The following is a 23,729-nucleotide window of genomic DNA, read 5'->3' as shown; positions in this document are numbered from 1 at the left end:
CAATAAACTTTATGTTTGGTAGAATTCAAAATGAAGTAATTCAGAATGAATTGGAAAAATTCATGTGAATAAATCATCTGACATTCAATAAATTATAATAATGCAATAATATAAAAATGGCATACACTTGATGAATTTGTATGATTTTGTTATTCATAAATGAATAATAGACTCACAGTAGTATAGTTGATGTTAATGTTCTCAATTTATTTCTCTTGGAAGATGAATGAATTTGAATAATTGATAGAAATGAAACATTCCGTAGTAACAGAATAAAATGTATAGAACCTTCCAAATGATATAATTTCTGTAATTCGTCTGATATTGAATCATTGATGGTGAAATTTCCAATAGAATCTGACAAATTACCTGTACTTGCAGATATTCCTATCATCATTCTCATATCTACAATTATTATTCATATTCATATGGCTGATGACTCATCAATTGCATGCAACAAATGCTCTTCCATCTCTTGCAAGTCAAGCACGTGAGAAGATACTTAGCAACACACGTGAGTGAAAACTTGATGCATTTTTGAAGAAATATTACATATTATACTTTAATTTCAACAAATAATTCTCATGAATTTCCTCATATCAAACTCATATTGATTCATAAGAGCATACGACTTGATCTTCACTGCAATGCTTTCAAGCTTTTCAAAGCTTCTATCAATGAATGAATTGAAGAGATGAATTACTTATATATGTGTGTGGGGAATACTCTTACAAAAAGAGAAAATCAATTAAAAATATTATCATAAGATCTGCACAAAATGTATTATTCCTAACTTTGCAAGATCATTTGAATGCAGCGTTCAATTACAGTCCTCTTTTGTTACTTCTTTCAGGATAAAAATTTAAAAATGCATTTATAAAATAATGAATGAGAATGGATGTGGTCAATTCTAAATATATGATTGACAATATTTAGTTATTGAATGAAAAAGACTGAGAAATTGTCAAAAAACCACTGATTTATTGATAAATAGAAAGACCGGTTTCGGTTATTACATCATTGTCAATCTCTGATAAACTAAAACTAAATACAAGAGCAGCAGAATTTATACTAGTAGGCGAGTACTGCTATTGGTCGAGGGCATGATCGCCTGCCATTGGCCTAGCTAGACAGTCTCCTCCCCCTCAACGGTGTGACAAAATGGCGGCTTAAGCAAGAGAATCGCCATGATGATAAAATTTACTTTTAGTACAAAATAAGAACCAAGAAAACAAATGTGAAAGATAATAAAACAAACATATAAATGGAAAAACTATTGACTAATGTATGCTTACATGTTTATGATAAAACTAAATCGTAGTGTTGTACTGGTGAAATGAATTTGGTCATTTAAACTATACTGGGGATTTCCTTAATTACTCTTGTAATTTCTAAAGCCTCTAGAATATTCAAAGATCTGCCTTTGCTATTAACATGCAGAAACTCAACATTCTCCTTAACTGTGAACTTGTGATTATTTGTTATCAAATGTTCTGCAAAGTTAGATTCCCCATTTTGTTTATTCCAATCTCTGATGTGTTCTTTAATTCTACTTTGAAACTTCTACCAGTCTGACCCACGTAACAAGCATTACAATCATCACATTTAAGTTTGTAATGCTTGTTATGTGGGTCATTTCTTAGTCTTTTTCATTCAATATATATAATTACCACAATATCAACTTCTCAACTACACAAAAAGTGAAAAAAGAAAAATATTTAGTTTATTTATCATCTTGTTTTGGACAAGGTAAGGCTGAGTCACGAATGTTAACTATTATGTAGTGGCAATTATATTGAGCCACAATATTCATGCTCTCCGCAATCATTCAGCTGTGTTCAAAGCTTCATTGGAAAGTCTCATGATTTTGAGAAAATTGATATTCAGAAAAAATATTTTCAACTTTTTTATCAGTAAATTCTTTATTGGAAACTTCTCAAAAAGAGTACCACTATGATGTTATTCTATAAACAGTAAACTCTGATAATAAATTCCATCCTTTAACAGTAAAATTAGACTCCACTCTGATTAATATGTTACATTATTCCTATTTTGATGAGTGTTCATAATTTGGACGTGGATTTCTCTCTGCACATTCGATTTCTACCTTTGGAATTTGTTTTTTTCCAGCCTGCGATAGCAATGATGTCTGCGAGGAATGGAAATTCTGCAAGATCGCGGTTTGTGAGGAGGGATTCTGCAAATGCGACTCTTCATAACTCAGATTATAAAGTTGAGAATCATCAGTTATGAGAGTTCAAATCCAACATATGAATACTTCTTTAATTATTAGTCTGTTGTCGTCGTCCTCTCCCAATAATTCATTGTATGGATATGATTCTGATGAATAAAATGATTATGTTTTTGAGTTATTGAGGCCAAACATTCTTGAAATTCACTAAATATCTCTCAAATTGGAACAACAATTATGTTAAAGGTGTGTAATTGGAGGATGCTAAGTGACACATAACCTAGCTACATTTGGACTTTTGTATAAACTGGAATTGGAACCGTTTTGGGCTTATAAGCCGGTGCTACTTTTCTGTAAGTTGTGTAATCCTAAATGATTAAATATATAAATAAATAAACCATGAAGATATATTCAACCTAGTTTCCCATCTCATTCATTCTCAGCTATTTTGAGGACGAGGTCATCAACACAGAATCATGACACCCCTAAGCTTTCCTTTACTGCTCACTCTGTGACTCTGAGACTGTTTTCTGGTTTTCTATTTAGGAGATAGAAGTGTACAGTATTAAGTTTCCACAATTTCCACACGAAACAACATATATCAGAGCTGCAAAGCGAAGATCTTTCTGTTTTATAATTTGTTTAATAATTAATTAATCAATTATTCAATATGAATAATTACCACAATATCAACTTCTCAACTACACAAAAAAAATAAAACATCTATCACTTTTTGACAATTACTTCTTCAAGATGGTTTCCTCCTGAACGAATACACTCTTGAAATCTGTGTTGACGATTCCTCATTGATGGCTGCAACATCTGCGTTTCCTGGTCCCATGATCTGTCCACCTGTGATTTTCAGTTTGTGGAGTTATCACAAATTAAACGCTTTCACAACTTGACCAATAACTGTGCTTGAATCATAGCAGACAATTCAAAATGAAATAAACAATATCACAGTTAAAATGTTGTAGCAATCGTTCAGGAATCTCACACAGATTTCAAGACTGTATTCGGGCAGGAGGAAGCTATCTTAAAGAAGTTATTGTCAAAAAGTGATAATAGCTCTGGAATGGCAAGTCTTGAATTTTACATTATTTTAAATCAGAGGCAAACAAATAGACATACGTTACCTCAAACAGAAACTTACGTTATACCTCCTCTATGGTTTATATAGAATCATCTTTGCCCTTCCCGCTAATGTTTTATGGCGTTTTAAAGAGTTTCCGTTATTCTGTGTCACTCTGTATTAAGTTATTTTAGAGAATTTTGAGGCCAAAAATAAAAACACAACTTCTCACTAAGCACAATAATAATTCAGAATTATTCAGAATCTGATCCCTTCAACTGTCAGTGATCCTCATGAACAACTTGCACGCTTCTCCCTCAAGCAATGCTGACAGAATATAATGAAACTCACTCCAGTGGATCATGAATGTAATGCAGGTTGCCTATCCAGTTCCTTGAAGTAATATCATAGAGAAACGATAGCATAAGTAGATATCCCATGGTATAGGGCGTTTATGTCGCAACTTTTACTGTTATCCCAAGTTGATAGTTCACGTATTTCTTTCCCATGCAGCTGTGTGACGCTGGTAGTCTCTCAAATTGTGCCGTTCATACACTATCACACCAACAAAACAGTAAAAATTGACAATAATCGACAGTAATCGGCTTGAGATAACAGTAAAAGTTGCGACATAAATTTCCTATACCATGGGATATCTACTTACGCTATTGTTTCTCTATGGTAATATTCATAGCAGCCTTTGGCAGCCTTGACTGCAGTGAAAATATTAGTGTGATTTGTGCTCGAGTGGAATTTCAAAATCTAGTTAATTTTAATTACAGTAGTGTCATTTTGAGTTTAGTTTCAACATTCTGAGTAGTGACTGTGTCTTATGAGCAGATTTCATTTGTTCAAATTTCAATCTGCAGGGGATTCCCAACATTGAAGAAGAAGAAGAAGACAGAGACGCAGAGGGAGAGGAGCTGAGACGTCAATCTGGATTATCTATCAGCGCTGTTATCTTCTGCGACCTTGAACTTCAGAGAGAATAAATTCTTCAAAACCGTAAACACTGTTTAAAACGAATGGGCTTTGAATAATGATAGGACTCATTTCATGATCAATTGTACGGTACCAAATTCATTTTTCGTCAGCTGTAGGCCATAGAAAACACACTGCACAATATGTCGCTGGTTGATGAGAAACTAGACAAAATTCTAGAGAAGCTACAGAAGCTAGACACTTTAGAAAGTAAAGTGGATAAAATAAACTGTCGCTTTGAAAAGGAAATAGAAGAGATTAAAAAAGAGATTCACAAAATAAAAAATAACGTTTCAGAAAGTGGTAAGACTACTGAGGAGAGAGAGCGGAGGTTCAATCTACTAATCTATGGAGTACAAGGCAGAGGCTTTTTGAAATTAATAGCGAAGTCATGCATATACTTAAGTTTTTGGTCCCCGAAATAAATAATAACTATATCAAAGACTTATGGAGAACAAACAAGGATAAAGAGAGGGCTCCAGTGCTAGTAAAATTCAACTCAATGGCAATAAAAAGTATTGTATTGAGAAGAAAGAGAAAGCTTCAAAATGAAAACCGTTTTAAGAATGTTCAAATCAAGGAAGATTTCTCTCAAGTGACCAGAGAAATAAGGAAAAACCTCTTCACGCATCTTTTGAGGTTGAAAAGCGAGGGTAAAAGAGCTATCATGATACAAGACAAGCTAAAAGTCGAGGGAAAACTGTACACACTCGATGACCTGGAGCAACAAGAGGCCAAATCAGCCAAACGGGCTAGAAGTGAAGAGCCATCTCCTAGAAACCAGGATGAGGGAAGTAAGATTTCTTATGTAAAGCAGTCTGTGAAGAAAGGAAGAAAAGTGGAAAATAATAGAGGCATCGAAAGTTTCCTAACTAAACGCGGTGATGCTTGCAAAGAAGTGAATCAAGCAAATGAACAAGGACCTATGAATCAAGACAATGATTTGACTGAGAAAGCCGGGAAAAGAAAAGATGAGAGTCAGAGAGACGCAAATAACCAGACATAGCAAATACAGGAAATTAATAGGACCGGATCAATTCAGGAATTATTAAAGAACAGCTCTAATAAAAAAGATAAACTTATACAAAAGAATAACAAAATATTGAAAAGGAAAACTTTATACATTGGAACGTTCAATGCAAGATCGGTTTGTGGAGAAGATAAGCTAATGGAACTTGAAGAGGCCATGAAAGAAATAAGTTGGGATATTTTAGGATTAGCAGAAATCAGGAGGAGCTACGAAGAAGTAGTAGAAAGAAAAAACGGACATATATTCTGTCATGCAGCGGCCACAAGGGGTCATAGGGGAGTTGGATTCTTCGTCAACAGAAAACTAAAAAATGGTCTTTCAGAGTTTCGGGCTGTCTCTGACAGAATTGCGTTCCTGCGAGTGACAGTCGGAAATTTGAAATTATTCATTATTCAAGTGCATGCACCAACATCGGACAGCACAGAAGAAGAAACTGATGGATTCTATGAGAAGGTGGAGGAGGTGATGACAATGACGAGAAATGGAGAGCGATTGTTAAACGCATAATGGAAATAAGTGGTATTGAAGAAATGTATGAAAACTTGGTGCAATCCATATGCTCTGCTCCTGACAGATTGGTGAGAGAACAGCGAGCGAACAGAGAAACAGGGAGAAGAAGGAGTAATAGGATTTCAGCAGAAACAAAACTTCTAATTGAAAGGCGAGAAAGACTGAATAGAATTGTGAACAAGACTGAGGAACAAAAGAAAGAACATCAAAATCTAAGAAAAGAAGTGAGGAAGAGAATAAGGGAGGAGTTAAGAGAGTTTGAGGAGAACATTATAAACTCGATCATTTCAGCAACAGGATCGACCAAAAAAGTGAATCAACAGCTTAATATGAATAAAAGAAAATGGATTCCCAGACTTAACACTGAAGAAGGAATGGCAACCGAAAGATGGCACATAGTGGAGGAAGTAACTGCATTCTATGAAGACCTTTATAAAGTAACAGAACAAGATGAAAGAGGGGTAGCAGTCGATGATCGGCCTATCGAATTTCACGAACCGGACATTCTAGAGGCAGAAGTAGTAAATGTAATTGGAAATCTGAAAAAAGAAAAAGCTCCAGGAACCGATGGTATCACAAATGAAATACTGAAAATAGCATTAGACAAACTAGTGAAACCACTTACACTACTATTCAATAAAATTTTGAGAAATAAAGTGATTCCTAAGGACTGGAAAACCAGCATGGTGATAATCTTGTTCAAGAAAGGATCCCGATTAGACGTAAGAAATTACAGACCAATAACTCTCTCATCCGTACTATACAAAGTTTTCGCCTCAATTATAAAGAATAGAATCATGAGTAGAGTATACGAAAACCATCCTACTGAGCAGGCAGGATTTAGGCCCGGATTCTCCACAATGGACCATTTACAGGCGGCTAATCAGCTGATTGAGAAGTGCTCAGAGTACAATAAACCTCTGTACTTGGGGTTCGTCGATTATCAGAAAGCGTTTGACAGTCTCAGTCATCGCAAAATGTGGGATGCGCTAGAAGAGTCTGGAATAAGTAGAGATTACATCAAGTTGATGAAGAGCCTCTATGACGGCGCAGAAATTTTTATCGAGTTGGAGAGAAGAGGAAGGAAGATCAAGGTAGAGAGAGGTGTTAAGCAGGGCTGTCCACTCTCCCCTCTTATCTTCAACTGCTGCCTGGAGTATATTTTTAGAAGGCTGGAGTGGGAGGACCAGGGGCTTCGAGTCAACGGCTTCAAACTCACCAACCTGCGATTCGCCGACGATGTAATGCTAGTGGCAGAAACCGCCTCACAAATGAAAGATATGTTGAACGAACTGATTTCCATCAGTGAGAGCATGGGCCTTCATCTTAATGCATCGAAAACAAAGATCATTACTAATGCCGAAAAAGAGTTAGTGGAGGTATCCTGCGGTGAAATTGAATATGTCGAAGAATATGAGTACTTGGGACAGAGACTCTCTTTCACAAATAGAGCTGTTAGCAAAGTGAATGCTAGAATTAAGAAGGGGTGGGGAAAGTACTGGTCATTGAGGAATATATTTAAGGGAAACTTTTCCAATCAGCTGAAATCCAAAGTGATGACAATGTGCGTGTATCCGGCAATTCTCTATGGGTCGCAAACATGGGCGCTAACAGAAAGATTGGACCAGAAGCTGGAGACAACGCAAAGAAGAATGATGCGCAGCATACTTGGAATCAGACTTAGTCAACGAGTGAGAAATAGAGAGGTGTTGAGCAGGATGCAGATGAAGTACCTACAAAAGGAGGCCCACATCCTTAAATGGAATTGGGCAGGACATGTGGCAAGAATGTCTGACGACCGCTGGACCAAAATCTGCACGGAATGGATCCCAAGAGACCAGGTTAGGAGAAGGGGACGACCACCTTGCAGATGGCGGGACGAGCTGATTCAGCGGGTTGGCCATGCATGGCCTACTACAGCCAGAGACCGAAAGTGGTGGACCAGAATAGTGAGCAGATTGTGAAAAGACATTGAAATTTACAACATATTATTTCCATGAACTGTACCAATATAGTTGAGGATAGTCAATCTCAAATTTTTTATTACCTCATACAGAGAGGCTTTTGTTCATTATGGATGTTAAATAAAGCTTTATTATTATTATTATTATTATATTATTATTATTATATTCATAGCATCAGTTGAAATGTGAAATGCGCGTGGCACATAAGTCTGTACCTATCTTATTGTTTCTGTACAAATACAGATATAATAATCATAGCTGATAGAAAACATCAGCTAATGAAAAGTGAAATGCACATGTTCATGACGCATAAGTCTGTACGCACCTTTATAGGTGTCTGCTTTAATAGGTACCTGCTATTCTGCTTCAATAGCATCTGAAGAGTAGCTGGAACTTTTTAGTCACAGGAATGTGATACTACATGTATGTCAGCGTGATACATGATTTCCTATTAATTGATAATAGTTATTTGTATATCTAGATGAAAAGTACCGCTTTTTCTCCCTGGGAAAACGTTTGAAGCCCGAGGCGAAGCCGAGGGCAACAATATATCTTAGCGAGAAAAAGCATTTTTCACTCTTGATGTACATACACAATTTTTCCTCAACCTGAATTTTTTTATAGAAACTGCAAATCAAATGATTTTAATAACTCACATTATTGGAGACAATGTTCTCTTTTACAACATAACCTAAAATCTAAAACCTAAAAACTGGTCGTCTGATTGGCACTGCCGATTGCGCTATCTATCGGTAAAAGTTGTAACAATTATCAGCTGGCCGACTATCAACAATGGCTGACTCCAGTTCGCACGTTTCAGATTTGAATGGCAGATGAAAAATATTTGTTGGCTGGTATTTTGAAGAAAATTAAATATTTTAAAGATATGTATAAACTTCTATCGTTCACTAATATTAAGTATGTTTTATCATACAAATATAAGTATATTTCATGAGTTGATCAAATTTCTGGTTGAGGTATTGAATTCAGTTGACTCAATGACAGACACCTATATAATGTTTTCTTATCTGATCCTAGGGTGCGTACAGATTTACGCGCCGCGAACATGAGCAATTCACTTTTAATCAGCTGATGCTTTTTATATCTGTATCTTACCGTTTCTGTAAAAATACAGATATAGTCAGCTGATTGAAAGTGAATTGCTCATGTTCGCGGCGCGTATATCTGTCCGCACCTTTAGACCTTCAAACCTATTTGAAATGTAAGTTTTTAAAATAGAGATGCTTTCCATTTTAAATAAATGGAGTTAATTCCAGGCCCTTAGGGGTTTTTCTGTTTTTCCTCCCGAGAGCAAAAAAGTAACACTTTAGTATTATGTTCCAAGGAGTAAAGTACGCACTTTAGACAGTTGGTGGAGAAGAAATAATTTAAGCTTAGAGTGACTGAGATCGAGTGATGGTCTCTTGAACCTATTAATAGTAAACTAAAGAATACTCTTGAATGAGAATTTTGTTATATAATCTCAATTTGTCATATTAAATTACGTCATTGGTTTTTCTCTATATCACTATCAACAGGGGGTATCTGTTGATAACTCAGTTCTTATACTAATCTGATAATTATTAATTTAGTCAAAATATTGTCAATATAGGTTCCTTCTAGCCGGCTAGTCTCAGAAGGCGTGTGATCGCGACAAGGGTAGAGCAGCTAGCTGGAAAGTTTTGATTTCATAATATAGGTAAATTCTACTGACCATCAAGGGATCAACCATGACTATGAGCTGTTATAGATCACTTCCTTGATATGATGTTCAAATTCACTTCCTATGATGTTCAAATGCACTTCCTAAGATGTTCAAATGCACTCAACTCCTCAAAATTTGATAACTATTATCATAAAACAAAAGCTTTCTAAACTTTTCAAGCTCTCCAATCAAATAAGATTATAATTTCATCCTCTACAAAATTCCGGGTAGGAATAATATTCTACTTATTTTTAATTTATAGTATGGAGTATAGTTCGGATTTCATGATACAGTTAGATCCCAATAGTCAAAAACCATGACTGATATGCTTTACAAGTGGAAATAACTGGGATATTGCAATTATTATCCAAATGCTGATGAATTAATTATTATTATTGAACGAAAATCCAAATTGAATGTTGTGATTCACCCCGAATACTTCTGCTACTGCAAATATTGAGAACAGGGTAAACAGTGTCACGTTATTTTTCATAGTTAATTTAATAACGATTAGCCTCCTGCTTGGCATCAATCGGTATAGCATGAGAAATATTTCAATAATTATAAAATCTGATCGTGGTTTTACTAGGATATAGTCCCATCAAAATCTTTATAGGCCCAGATATGAGCTTCCACAACAATACTGATAATTTATATATATATATATATATTTTAATTATAATAAATAAATGTAGCTGAAAAATAATAAGAGTGCTACTTTTTATAAAAATTTATATTTTAATTATAATAAATAAATGTAGCTGAAAAATAATAAGAGTGCTACTTTTTATAAAAATTTATATTTTAATTATAATAAATAAATGTAGCTGAAAAATAATAAGAGTGCTACTTTTTATAAAAATTTATATTTTAATTATAATAAATAAATGTAGCTGAAAAATAATAAGAGTGCTACTTTTTATAAAAATTTATATTTTAATTATAATAAATAAATGTAGCTGAAAAATAATAAGAGTGCTACTTTTTATAAAAATTTATATTTTAATTATAATAAATAAATGTAGCTGAAAAATAATAAGAGTGCTACTTTTTATAAAACCTATTAATTTTTTTATATAATAAATGGATGCTGAAAATGAAACTAGTGCTACTAAATATTCTATTACAGAATTACTTGGTTATAAAATTAAACCAACAAATGGAAGATTTGGATTATGGTTACTTACAGAAAATTTAAATAACAATAATTTAGTTACAAATATTGGAGATATTAATTATGTACAAGAAGAACCAAAATTAGAAAAATTTATACCAATTACAAAACAATTTTGCGATAATATTATGTTAGTAAAAATAATAGATTTTATAGATTGTACAGGAGAATTAAAAAATGGTAAATTTTTAGTTAAAAAAGAAGCTTGTGGATCTTTTAATAGTTTATTAAGATCTAGATTTTCTCATTTTAAATTATCTGCACATGGGGTTAAAGCTAAACTTCCATATTTATTAAACACTAATTCTAAAAATAATTATATTATTAAAGGAGTTAAACAAATTATAAAACAAGATATAGAAATTATTAATAAAAAAATATAAAAATCCAGTAGTTATTCCTTATAAAATAGAATTAGCAGATGTAGAATTGGAAACATTATTAATTAATTTACCAAAAATGTTAGAAGAATTGAAAAAAGAACATTATTATTTATTAGATTTTGATATAACACAAGATTTCGCAGGAATTTTTAATAAACAAGAAATGATTAATTATTTAATAAATAATTTTAATTTTTGTATACAAGGTAAATTTAAAAAAGAGTGTAATAATATAATTGTAGATAATAATAAAACTGTTGGAAGAGATTGTTTAACTTGGATTAATAATAATTCTAGAGTTAAAATTTATAATAAATTTATATGCCAATTAACAAGTCCAGGAGTAAATAAACAACTTGGTAACCATATTATAGATTTTTTTAATTGTCCAGATAAAAGATTAAAAGAAACATTTACATCTAATTTAGCTAAAGAAAATGGAATAACAAGATTAGAAGCAACTATTTATAATTATTTTAATAAAGAATTCCAAAAAACTAAAGAATTTGATCCATTGAAAGATTGTATAGAATTATTAGATAATAATAGACATTATTTTGAAAAAGCACCATTTTATTGTGTTCCAATACATAAAATGTGGATTAAATTAGCAGATAATTTATTAAATAGTTGTTGTATTGTTTCTAAAAACTTATTACAATATGCATATTGGGGAAATAAAAATACAAGAAAATTAACAGGAATACAAATAAAATTACCATTAATACAAGAAGAAAGAAATAAAATTATTAATTATGTATTATCTGCATTTAGTTTTAATCTATTACCAATTAACTATTTAGAATTTATAGAAGATTTAGAAAATCCAAATAATGTATCTGTAATACAAAAATGTTTTATTAAAAAAGGAGAAACATATTTTACTAAATCTAATACAATTTATTCTTGTTTAGATAAAAATATAGAAGAATTAGGATCAGTAGAAACTAAAAATGTTCTACCTTTAGTTTTAAAAAAAAGAACAAATGTTAGAAGTAAACTATATCCATTTACAATAAAAGAAATAAATTCAGTTAATAATGCATATTTAGTTTCTACTAAGAAAAGATTACAAGAATTCGAAGAAATAGAGATTAAAGAAAGAAAAATTGATTATTTAGATAAAATTAAAATTATAAAAGAAGAATATACAAATTTAATAGAAAAAGAACAAGAAATACAAGATATGGAAGAAGATTTGATTTTTTATTTTAAAAGACATTGGAAAAATTTCGAAATAAATGGAATTTATAAAATTAATGCATTTGTTGTAAATGATTTAGGAGAATTTACATATGTTGGAGTTTTAGCACAAAAAGAAGATGGAAATAAAGCTGTTTATACTGTTAAGGGTTATAATAAAAATATGTTTATAGAAATGAAAAAGAATAAAGATGTATTAACAAAAGAAGGATTTATCTGTATTCCATATGGAAACAAAAGAAATAAATTGGAAATTTATTATTATCCAAAAGAAGATGGATTTATAGAATTAAAAACAAATGGATTAGCTACATTTAATGGACATTCTTTTCCAAAAATAGAATACATAAAAATATTAGAATGTTTTAAAGATAAAGATAATTTACAATATACAGAAAATATAAAAGAGAATATTATAAATTTAAAAATGGGAAAAATAATTGGAAATATTAAACCTAAATCTTGTAAAAGATTAGAAGAATTAGAAGAAGGTCTAGAATTAATTATTTCCAATATTAAAACAATATCTTATAGAGGTAAAGAAAGATATATTATAAAATTTGAAAATATTACAGAATGTTATTTATCTAATTATTGGTTAGAACAAGAAATGGAAACTAAAGAAATAGATCTAAATTATAAAATTAATATCAAATTAGATAAACTTAAAACTACACCAAATAAACATAAAGAAAGAATTGTATTTGTTGCTTAAATAATTTCTTTTACAAAATTTAATTTTTCTGGTACTTCTATATTATTTTGTTTAAAATATTCTAATAAATCTTTAGGATATAATTTATTTATTCCTTCTAATTCTTCTATAAATTTGTCAATAAAATAATATCCAAAGAAATAATAAGGTACTAATCTATTATTTTTTTCTAAATCCCAAATAATATAAACATTATAATCTAAATAATTATATAATAAATACCATAATTCTTTATTTATTTTATTTTTTGTTATATAAACTTCTACATCTTTTTTGTAAGGTGCTAAATCTTTTGGAATTATTAATTTATACATTTATTATCTATTAATTTTAAAATATTCTATTATATAAATCTTATTAAAATAAATGGAAGAAGAGAAAAATTATAACCAGAAATTATTATCTTTATTCTATGCTAATAAAAGACATTACCAAAGGACTAGAGAAAGTTTAAATAATTTATTGGATGAAGGATACCAAACAGAAAATTTAGATATAATATTACTTAAAAATAGTTGTGTTCTTATAACTGTATATGATCCAGAAGAAGATGTATTTAGAGAGTTGAAAGATTTAAATAGAGAACAAAGACTAAACTATAAAACAAAAATAATTAATGCTATTAATAAATGTTATCCAGAAGAAGAAGAAAAATCTGGTAGTGGATTATATTATTAATTATAAAAACACATTATTTAAACATTACTTTAAAACGTTAAACGTTATGTTTAACATTAATTTAAAACGTAAGACGTTATGTTTAACGTTAATTTAAAATGTAAGACGTTATGTTTAACGTTAATTTAAAACGTAAGACGTTATGTTTAACGTTAATTTAAAATGTAAGACGTTATGTTTAACGTTAATTTAAAACGTAAGACGTTATGCTTAACGTTAATTTAAAACGTAAGACGTTTACTTTAAATGTTAAAAGTATGTTATTTTACTATATATTTTTTTTAGAATAATTGAAAAAAAAGTATAAAAATCTAAATTATTTAAAAATGTAATAAATTTGTGTTTCTATATTAATTTCTAGATTTTACAAAAAAATTTATCTAAACTTTTAAATGTAGATGAAACAAGAATGGGAATACCCAAACAAGTTTATGTTTTAATAATAAAGAACAAATATTATTTTTAATATTTATAGAAAAACTATTTATATTTTTATTTATAAAAATTACAAAAATTTTATTATATAATTTTGTAGAGTTAAGTTTTGAATTAAAAGATTATTAAAATTAAAAAAAATAAATTAGAATTTTATTAATTTTACATTTAAAAATGAAAATATTATAGAACAATAATTTTATAATTAATTTTTTAAAATTTAAAAATTTTGATCAATTTTTGATCATCATTTAAAGTAATATTTAAATTTTCCATTTATATATATCTATTTTTGGATGAATGGAAAATTTAAATATTACTTTAAATGATGATCAAAAATTGATCAAAATTTTTAAATTTTAAAAAATTAATTATAAAATTATTGTTCTATAATATTTTCATTTTTAAATGTAAAATTAATAAAATTCTAATTTATTTTTTTTAATTTTAATAATCTTTTAATTCAAAACTTAACTCTACAAAATTATATAATAAAATTTTTGTAATTTTTATAAATAAAAATATAAATAGTTTTTCTATAAATATTAAAATAATATTTGTTCTTTATTATTAAAACATAAACTTGTTTGGGTATTCCCATTCTTGTTTCATCTACATTTAAAAGTTTAGATAAATTTTTTTGTAAAATCTAGAAATTAATATAGAAACACAAATGTATTACATTTTTAAATAATTTAGATTTTTATACTTTTTTTTCAATTTTTCTAAAAAAAATATATAGTAAAATAACATACTTTTAACATTTAAAGTAAACGTTTAACGTTTTAAATTAACGTTAAACATAATGTCTTACGTTTTAAATTAACGTTAAACATAACGTCTTACATTTTAAATTAACGTTAAACATAACGTCTTACGTTTTAAATTAACGTTAAACATAACGTCTTACGTTTTAAATTAACGTTAAACATAACGTCTTACGTTTTAAATTAACGTTAAACATAACGTTTTAAAGTAATGTTTAAATAATGTGTTTTTATAATTAATAATATAATCCACTACCAGATTTTTCTTCTTCTTCTGGATAACATTTATTAATAGCATTAATTATTTTTGTTTTATAGTTTAATCTTTGTTCTCTATTTAAATCTTTTAACTCTTTAAATACATCTTCTTCTGGATCATATACAGTTATAAGAACACAACCATTTTTAAGTAATATTATATCTAAATTTTCTGTTTGGTATCCTTCATCCAATAAATTATTTAAACTTTCTCTAGTCCTTTGGTAATGTCTTTTATTAGCATAGAATAAAGATAATAATTTCTGGTTATAATTTTTCTCTTCTTCCATTTATTTTAATAAGATTTATATAATAGAATATTTTAAAATTAATAGATAATAAATGTATAAATTAATAATTCCAAAAGATTTAGCACCTTACAAAAAAGATGTAGAAGTTTATATAACAAAAAATAAAATAAATAAAGAATTATGGTATTTATTATATAATTATTTAGATTATAATGTTTATATTATTTGGGATTTAGAAAAAAATAATAGATTAGTACCTTATTATTTCTTTGGATATTATTTTATTGACAAATTTATAGAAGAATTAGAAGGAATAAATAAATTATATCCTAAAGATTTATTAGAATATTTTAAACAAAATAATATAGAAGTACCAGAAAAATTAAATTTTGTAAAAGAAATTATTTAAGCAACAAATACAATTCTTTCTTTATGTTCATTTGGTGTAGTTTTAAGTTTATCTAATTTGATATTAATTTTATAATTTAGATCTATTTCTTTAGTTTCCATTTCTTGTTCTAACCAATAATTAGATAAATAACATTCTGTAATATTTTCAAATTTTATAATATATCTTTCTTTACCTCTATAAGATATTGATTTAATATTGGAAATAATTAATTCTAGACCTTCTTCTAATTCTTCTAATCTTTTACAAGATTTAGGTTTAATATTTCCAATTATTTTTCCCATTTTTAAATTTATAATATTCTCTTTTATATTTTCTGTATATTGTAAATTATCTTTATCTTTAAAACATTCTAATATTTTTATGTATTCTATTTTTGGGAAAGAATGTCCATTAAATGTAGCTAATCCATTTGTTTTTAATTCTATAAATGATTCTTCTTTTGGATAATAAAAAATTTCTAATTTATTTCTTTTGTTTCCATATGGAATACAGATAAATCCTTCTTTTGTTAATACATCTTTACTTTTTTTAATTCTATAAACATATTTTTATTATAACCCTTAACAGTATAAACAGCTTTATTTCCATCTTCTTTTTGTGCTAAAACTCCAACATATGTAAATTCTCCTAAATCATTTACAACAAATGCATTAATTTTATAAATTCCATTTATTTCGAAATTTTTCCAATGTCTTTTAAAATAAAAAATTAAATCTTCTTCCATATCTTGTATTTCTTGTTCTTTTTCTATTAAATTTTTATATTCTTCTTTTATAATTTTAATTTTATCTAAATAATCAATTTTTCTTTCTTTAATCTCTATTTCTTCGAATTCTTGTAATCTTTTCTTTGTAGAAACTAAATATGCATTATTAACTAAATTTATTTCTTTTATTGTAAATGGATATAGTTTACTTCTAACATTTGTTCTTTTTTTAAAACTAAAGGTATAACATTTTTAGTTTTTACTAATCCTAATTCTTCTATATTTTTATCTAAACAAGAATAAATTGTATTAGATTTAGTAAAATATGTTTCTCCTTTTTTAATAAAACATTTTTGTATTACAGATACATTATTTGGATTTTCTAAATCTTCTATAAATTCTAAATAGTTAATTGGTAATAGATTAAAACTAAATGCAGATAATACATAATTAATAATTTTATTTCTTTCTTCTTGTATTAATGGTAATTTTATTTGTATTCCTGTTAATTTTCTTGTATTTTTATTTCCCCAATATGCATATTGTAATAAGTTTTTAGAAACAATACAACAACTATTTAATAGATTATTTGTTAATTTTGTCCACATTTTATGTATTGGAACACAATAAAATGGTGCTTTTTCAAAATAATGTCTATTATTATCTAATAATTCTATACAATCTTTTAATGGATCAAATTCTTTAGTTTTTTGGAATTCTGTATTAATATAATTATAAATAGTTGCTTCTAATCTTGTTATTCCATTTTCTTTAGCTAAATTAGATGTAAATGTTTCTTTTAATCTTTTATCTGGACAATTTAAAAAATCTATAATATGGTTACCAAGTTGTTTATTTACTCCTGGACTTGTTATTTGGCATATAAATTTATTATAAATTTTAACTCTAGAATTATTATTAATCCAAGTTAAACAATCTCTTCCAACAGTTTTATTATTATCTACAATTATATTATTACACTCTTTTTTAAATTTACCTTGTATACAAAAAATAAATTATTTATTTAATAATTAATCATTTCTTGTTTATTAAAAATTCCTGCGAAATCTTGTGTTATATCAAAATCTAATAAATAATAATGTTCTTTTTTTAATTCTTCTAACATTTTTGGTAAATTAATTAATAATGTTTCCAATTGTACATCTGCTAATTCTATTTTATAAGGAATAACTACTGGATTTTCATATTTTTTATTAATAGTTTCTATATCTTGTTTTATAATTTGTTTAACTCCTTTAATAATATAATTATTTTTAGAATTGGTGTTTAATAAATATGGTAATTTAGCTTTAACTCCATGTGCAGATAGTTTAAAATGGGAAAATCTAGATCTTAATAAACTATTAAAAGATCCACAAGCTTCTTTTTTTACTAAAAATTTTCCATTTTTCAAATCTCCTGTACAATCTATAAAATCTATTATTTTTACTAACATAATATTATCGCAAAATTGTTTAGTAATTGGTATAAATTTTTCTAATTTTTGTTCTTCTTCTACATAATTAATATCTCCAATATTTGTAACTAAATTATTATTATTTAGATTTTCTGTAAGTAACCATAATCCAAATCTTTCATTTGTTGGTTTAATTTTATTACCAAGTAATTCTGTAATAGAATATTTAGTAGCACTAGTTTCATTTTCAGCATCCATTTATTATATAAAAAATTAATAGGTTTTATAAAAAGTAGCACTCTTATTATTTTTCAGCTACATTTATTTATTATAATTAAAATATAATTTTTATAAAAAAGTAGCACTCTTATTATTTTTCAGCTACATTTATTTATTATAATTAAAATATAAATTTTTATAAAAAAGTAGCACTCTTATTATTTTTCAGCTACATTTATTTATTATAATTTATATCCTACAGTAATGAGGAATAAAATGAATCGTACACCATAAAAAATTTGATATATATATTGTCACAAAGTGAATTTTTGTGACGGATAGAGAGCCGTCGTCTAGTGTAAAATTAGCGAATTTATTCTGTTTTAGAATTAGAATAGGGTCGACGACTTCCAGATATATCTTGTTGGATTTGTAGTTGTGTATATGCATTATCACCATCGCCGTCAACCCCTTTAAATCATCAGCAGCGGATTCATCTAACCAGATATTTCCAGATCTTGTTTACCACTCGGCTACCGAGTTGAGTCAGTATCATTTTTCTTGTAATTTCTGGAATAGAAATATTGTTTACCGGCCTGAATTAGTGTAGCAATTACTATCATTGTCATCATTTGCTGCACCCTTAACATCAGGAGCAGCTGAATCAAACCCTGTCACATGACCAGTGGCGTGATCGTCTTTTCAGACTCTCATTGGTCAGGAAGCTCTTTTCCCCCGGCCTCCTAATTTTCAGCGACCCGGTGCAGCTTCAAGAAGACCAGGGAGAAAGCAGTTGTTCGGTGAACGGGTTTGTGTACGGCTGCATTCCGAGCGGCGCTCCTAATAGTGGTGTACTAGGGGGTTAATATTCTATTCTGTATTTTAGTGAATGGAATATTGTATGTCGAATTGCCGACTGTATTTGAAGATAGAACTTCCTGGGGGATTTTCTTTCTTGTTGGTTATTTTTCCTAAATTCGTATCACTGGGGGTGAATGAGTTATCCTTGGTTTTGAAACCTGTAAGGGATCTCAAGTTTGGGCTACAAATAGTTGAGTGGGGAATTTAGCTAGGCTCTTAAAGCGGATTATTTTTGAGGGCTTAATTTATAGGTCTCGACTCTGTCGCTTCACGACGTTTTAATTAACTTATAATACGGGAAGTGGGAATCGGTTCGCTTTTCTCCGTATCAGTATCCACGTCATTTCAGGTAATTGTATGTCAGGACTGGTAGTCCGTATATTTTTCCTTCTCTGTAGTAAGGTGGCCTTTAGTTTAAAGAGTAATTTTTCTCCATTGAGTTTTTATTCTTGTAGGGAAATCCCTGTCCTTTTTAAGAATAGTTTTTCCCAATTAATTTTTATTCTTGTGGGAAAATCCCTGTTTCTTTTGAGAAATGTTTTCTCGATTAATTTTTATCCTTGTAGAGAGATTATTATCATTTATGGTAAATTTTCCTTGCTTAGTTTTCATACTATAGAGTGGCCCTGTATTTTAAATTCGCTTAGCAGTTTCTGACTTGCTGTAATTCCAAGTAGGAAAAGTCCAATCCTTTTCCTAGAGAACTCAGGTACAGCTTGAGTCCGTCCTTGTCGAAGTTTCTAGACTGCGACGTCCACTCTCTTTCTCTCTCTTCACTTTCCCTATTCTAAAATCCTTCTAGCTCTCAGGTACAGCTTGAGAACTTCCTCGCCGAAGTTTCTAGACTGCGGCATCCTTTCTCTTTTTTTTCTCTTAATTCTTCCTGTGTTAAAATCCTTCCTGATCTCAGTTCCAGATTCGAGATCGTCCTAGTCGCGGGTTTTCAGACCCGCGAATCCTTTCTAAAATTCTTAGAAACCTGTCTTCTTTAATAGCAAATATTATTTGCTGGCTTTACCTGTGAAAAATTCACGAATTTTCCCGTGATCTCAGTTGCAAATTAGAGATCGATCTTGTGGTAGTCCTTAGACTGGCAATTACTTGGAAAAGTCTATTGAAATCTTTTCCTGAATTAGGAGTCTCTGACTCGATATTTTCCTTGTGGAAAATCCTGGAAGAATCCTTTCCTACCCTGACAACGACAGACTGTTGTCTTCCCGATATTATTCTACAGACTGTGTCTGTGAAAAATCTTTTCTATCCTCTCATAATAGTCGACATACTGACTATTAATTTAAAAGCGTTTCGGACGATTGAGAGTGATTCCCATACCCTTAAGGGCAGTCACAGATTGGCCCTTAATAACCGGCGCGCAGTCATCAGATTAGCGCGGAAATCCTGTTTAGCAGTTTCAGAATTGCTGAAAATTCTTTCGCAGCTGCAGGCTCGCGATTCAGAAATCCCACACCTCAAACCTTATTCTCTAAATTTTAATTACCACATAATTGAAATTGATATACTGTATTTAGCTAGCAGGTCCAGCTTGCTGAGAGCTAGAGCGCAATTCTCAGATTGCGGATTATTGAGCAGATATTTATTTGCTGTAGAGAATATTAATCTTATTATTGATTCTCTGTTCCCTATACCCTATACCGTATACCTCATACCCTGCACCCTATTCTCTAAACCACATCCCGGGCTTGCAGGTACAGCTTGCTCGCCGTCAATTCGCAGTTGGTTCAGATTGCGTACTACCTTTATAAATAGAATTATTGGTAGGGATCTGATAGTCAGATCCGTCTCCTTGTATAGGGTTATCTTAATCTCCCTTAACACCCACCCTGTATTCCAAAGGCCGAGGGCCGAATCGGCCAGCAACGGCACGGGCAAACACTCTTCCCCTGAAAGTAAAAATCTCGCGAAAGAAGCAGAGGGTAAAGAATCAGGATAGAGGGAGAAGTGTAGGTCCGGTATCTCCACCTGTCAGTACGGCTACTGACCCCGACCCATACCCGACTGTAGCTAGTCCACGTCGTAGCAATACTTCGCAATTATTAGGAAACCTAGAGGGTGGAATAGGTCATGCTAATAATATTAACAAATATCTCAAAAAATAAGTCAAAACAAAAATATATAGAGCGACAGAAATATATATAATATAAGACAAACGATAATCGAGATCAATAAATATCACAGTTTAATATTATTTTTTAAGTTCTATAGCACGAAATGCTACCATGATGTGCTTTCATTTTTATGATCATATGCATCTATTTGCATGTGGCTTCGATATTAACTTGCTGATACTTGTCGACTTGGACGATTCTATTTTGAATATGAATTTCTTAAATCAGCATGATAAATTGACAAACTAATAATCCAAGTATATATATTAAATTCTATGGTTTCCAATAGATTCCTTTATAATAAATATTTTTTATCTCAGGGTGCGAGATTCGGCACCTGACGGAATAGATAGATCAATTCATCTAGTGAATCAGAGCTGCATTATATTATCACAAATTATATTGTAAAAATTAATGATCATATAAATATTGTATCAACAGCCTAGAACTTAGTATTCTTTGATTGATGTATCCTTGGACATATGGAATGACTCGTTACTATCTAATAAAATACCTTTTATACTATCTTTAAACTTGTGCAAGTATTTTTACCAAATTCCTAATTTATAAAAAACCCTTTCGACGAGCTAGCTTTGATTCTTATTTCATTTCGAAGCACTGAGGGCGCCCTATCACTGTTTCGAATATTTTTCACTCACGTGCTGGAATTTTCTATGAGCTGCTGATGTCGATCCAAACTCCTGGTGGTCCTGGATTATTTGTAGCCGGAGTCATCTCTTCCAAGGGGTTAAAAAATTATTTAAAAATGACTTCTGCTTTACATTAGCATCACAAAGTCTTATGAAAAAATTTAGAAATTTGATTTAACTTTAAGCTATCAAAGGTATAGTAAGATATTATGCTCTATAATTTTTGGTGACATCTCATGGTGGTCATTGGCAGGCAAGTGTCGAAATTCACTTTTCTAATTCACAATTTTTATTTCCGATTTCCAAATTAACATAAAATTTAAATATTCTTTCCCTCCGCCATTCATGGCTCAAATAGACCATACCAAACTATTAAATTATTACTTATGTTACATCTTTAATAATTTATTTGCCTTCAGGCCGTATCCAAAACATAAACTGTACATTGATAATTTATAAATTCTTATCATTTGTAGAAATATATACAAATATATTTGAATCGGCTCACTATTGCCGCCTATCAATTGCCACCATTTGATTGGTGCATGCAAATTATTATAGTATTCATGCACCTAGGAACCTCCTACTTCCTTAATACATTCAATTATTTTTGTCTGGGTTTTTTAATATGCTTTTTACATGCAAAATAATTTTATAAAGGTTATAGATTGATTCTTATATTACAACAATTAGCCACATGTAACCTTTGGTTCCTCAAGTTGAATACTGTTTTGCTACAATAAGTTTCTGCCAAGGTGTTTGGTCAGATTCTACGTTATGCGACTTGGTCGATCATTAGGTCGCCAATCAGTAGATGTTTTACGCCTAACTTCAAATTTTCAATATTTTATATAATATTATACAGGTAGCAAAAATTATTTTCATCCCTATTCGGCTGTTGTACAATTTAGCCATGATGCCTGATATTATCTAATCTTTAACATTATCATCTTTGGCGATATTAGCCTATTATTTCACTTAGACCTATAAATTTCTTCAAATAGGAATTTTTATTTATCCATTCAGATTTTGAACGTTACACACGCCCCTGGATTTTAATTCAAAATATTTTGAGAATCACAATGTTTTTAATGAAAATCCACATTGACATATTCCATACTATATCCACAAAAAATACTCACAAAGGTTTACAATAATTCGCAGACCTCATCTGCTTATGCCCCCCTTAGACCTCCATTAGATACAATAATAAATTCTTCTTATCAACACAAAAATATCACAAATATAACATCCTAGACACCTTCCTCATTACAACACTCATAACAAAGTATTTTCAAATTTGCCGCTCGCAAGGTCACCAACCTAATTTCACACATTACACTTGATTCTCCTATAATAGATTTCTTTCAAACAATAACTTCAATGTACAAATTTTCTGGGGCTTATACTTCATTATAACTCAATGGTCTTAATATCAATAATTTTCTATATATCAGGTACAATTTATTCTTCTCCTTTGCTACATTTGATTTTGGCTTTTGGTGGTAACTATTTCACTTGAGGTTTTTTCAGTAACAACATGGCAAGAATAATGATAATGAATTGTAAAACATATAAATAAATATATTAACACTGATAAATACAATAAATAACAATAAATAAGTAACTTTTTGGGAACAATCCTTTTTTCATAAACATATGTTTGAGGGCTACATACTTTAAATATAGATGGCTTTGCCCAGCTGACTGAATTTTGGATTTTGATGTCATATTCTCTAGCTTTCTATTCTAGTAATTCAGAGTTAACCTATTTTCTACAATTTCCACATTTAAGGTAATTTAATTAATATTATTTTCTACTATCCCCGTTTGTGTCCTTTTTTATATGATGTAGATTATCAAAATACATACTTAAAAAATTGTTCTTTGACTGTTTCAGGCTTAGTAAACAACTAGGGTATGCAGGGTAGTATATTTCAATATTTTCAGTAGCAGAAGTCTTCGGGGTGGATATATTACAACATTTAATTTGGATTTTCGTTTAATAATAATAATTTATA

The sequence above is a fragment of the Nilaparvata lugens genome, chromosome 13, assembly GCF_014356525.2.
Source record: "Nilaparvata lugens isolate BPH chromosome 13, ASM1435652v1, whole genome shotgun sequence".
Classification (NCBI taxonomy): domain Eukaryota; kingdom Metazoa; phylum Arthropoda; class Insecta; order Hemiptera; family Delphacidae; genus Nilaparvata; species Nilaparvata lugens.
The sequence above is the reverse complement of the archived record's forward strand: the minus strand, read 5'-3'. Positions refer to the sequence as shown.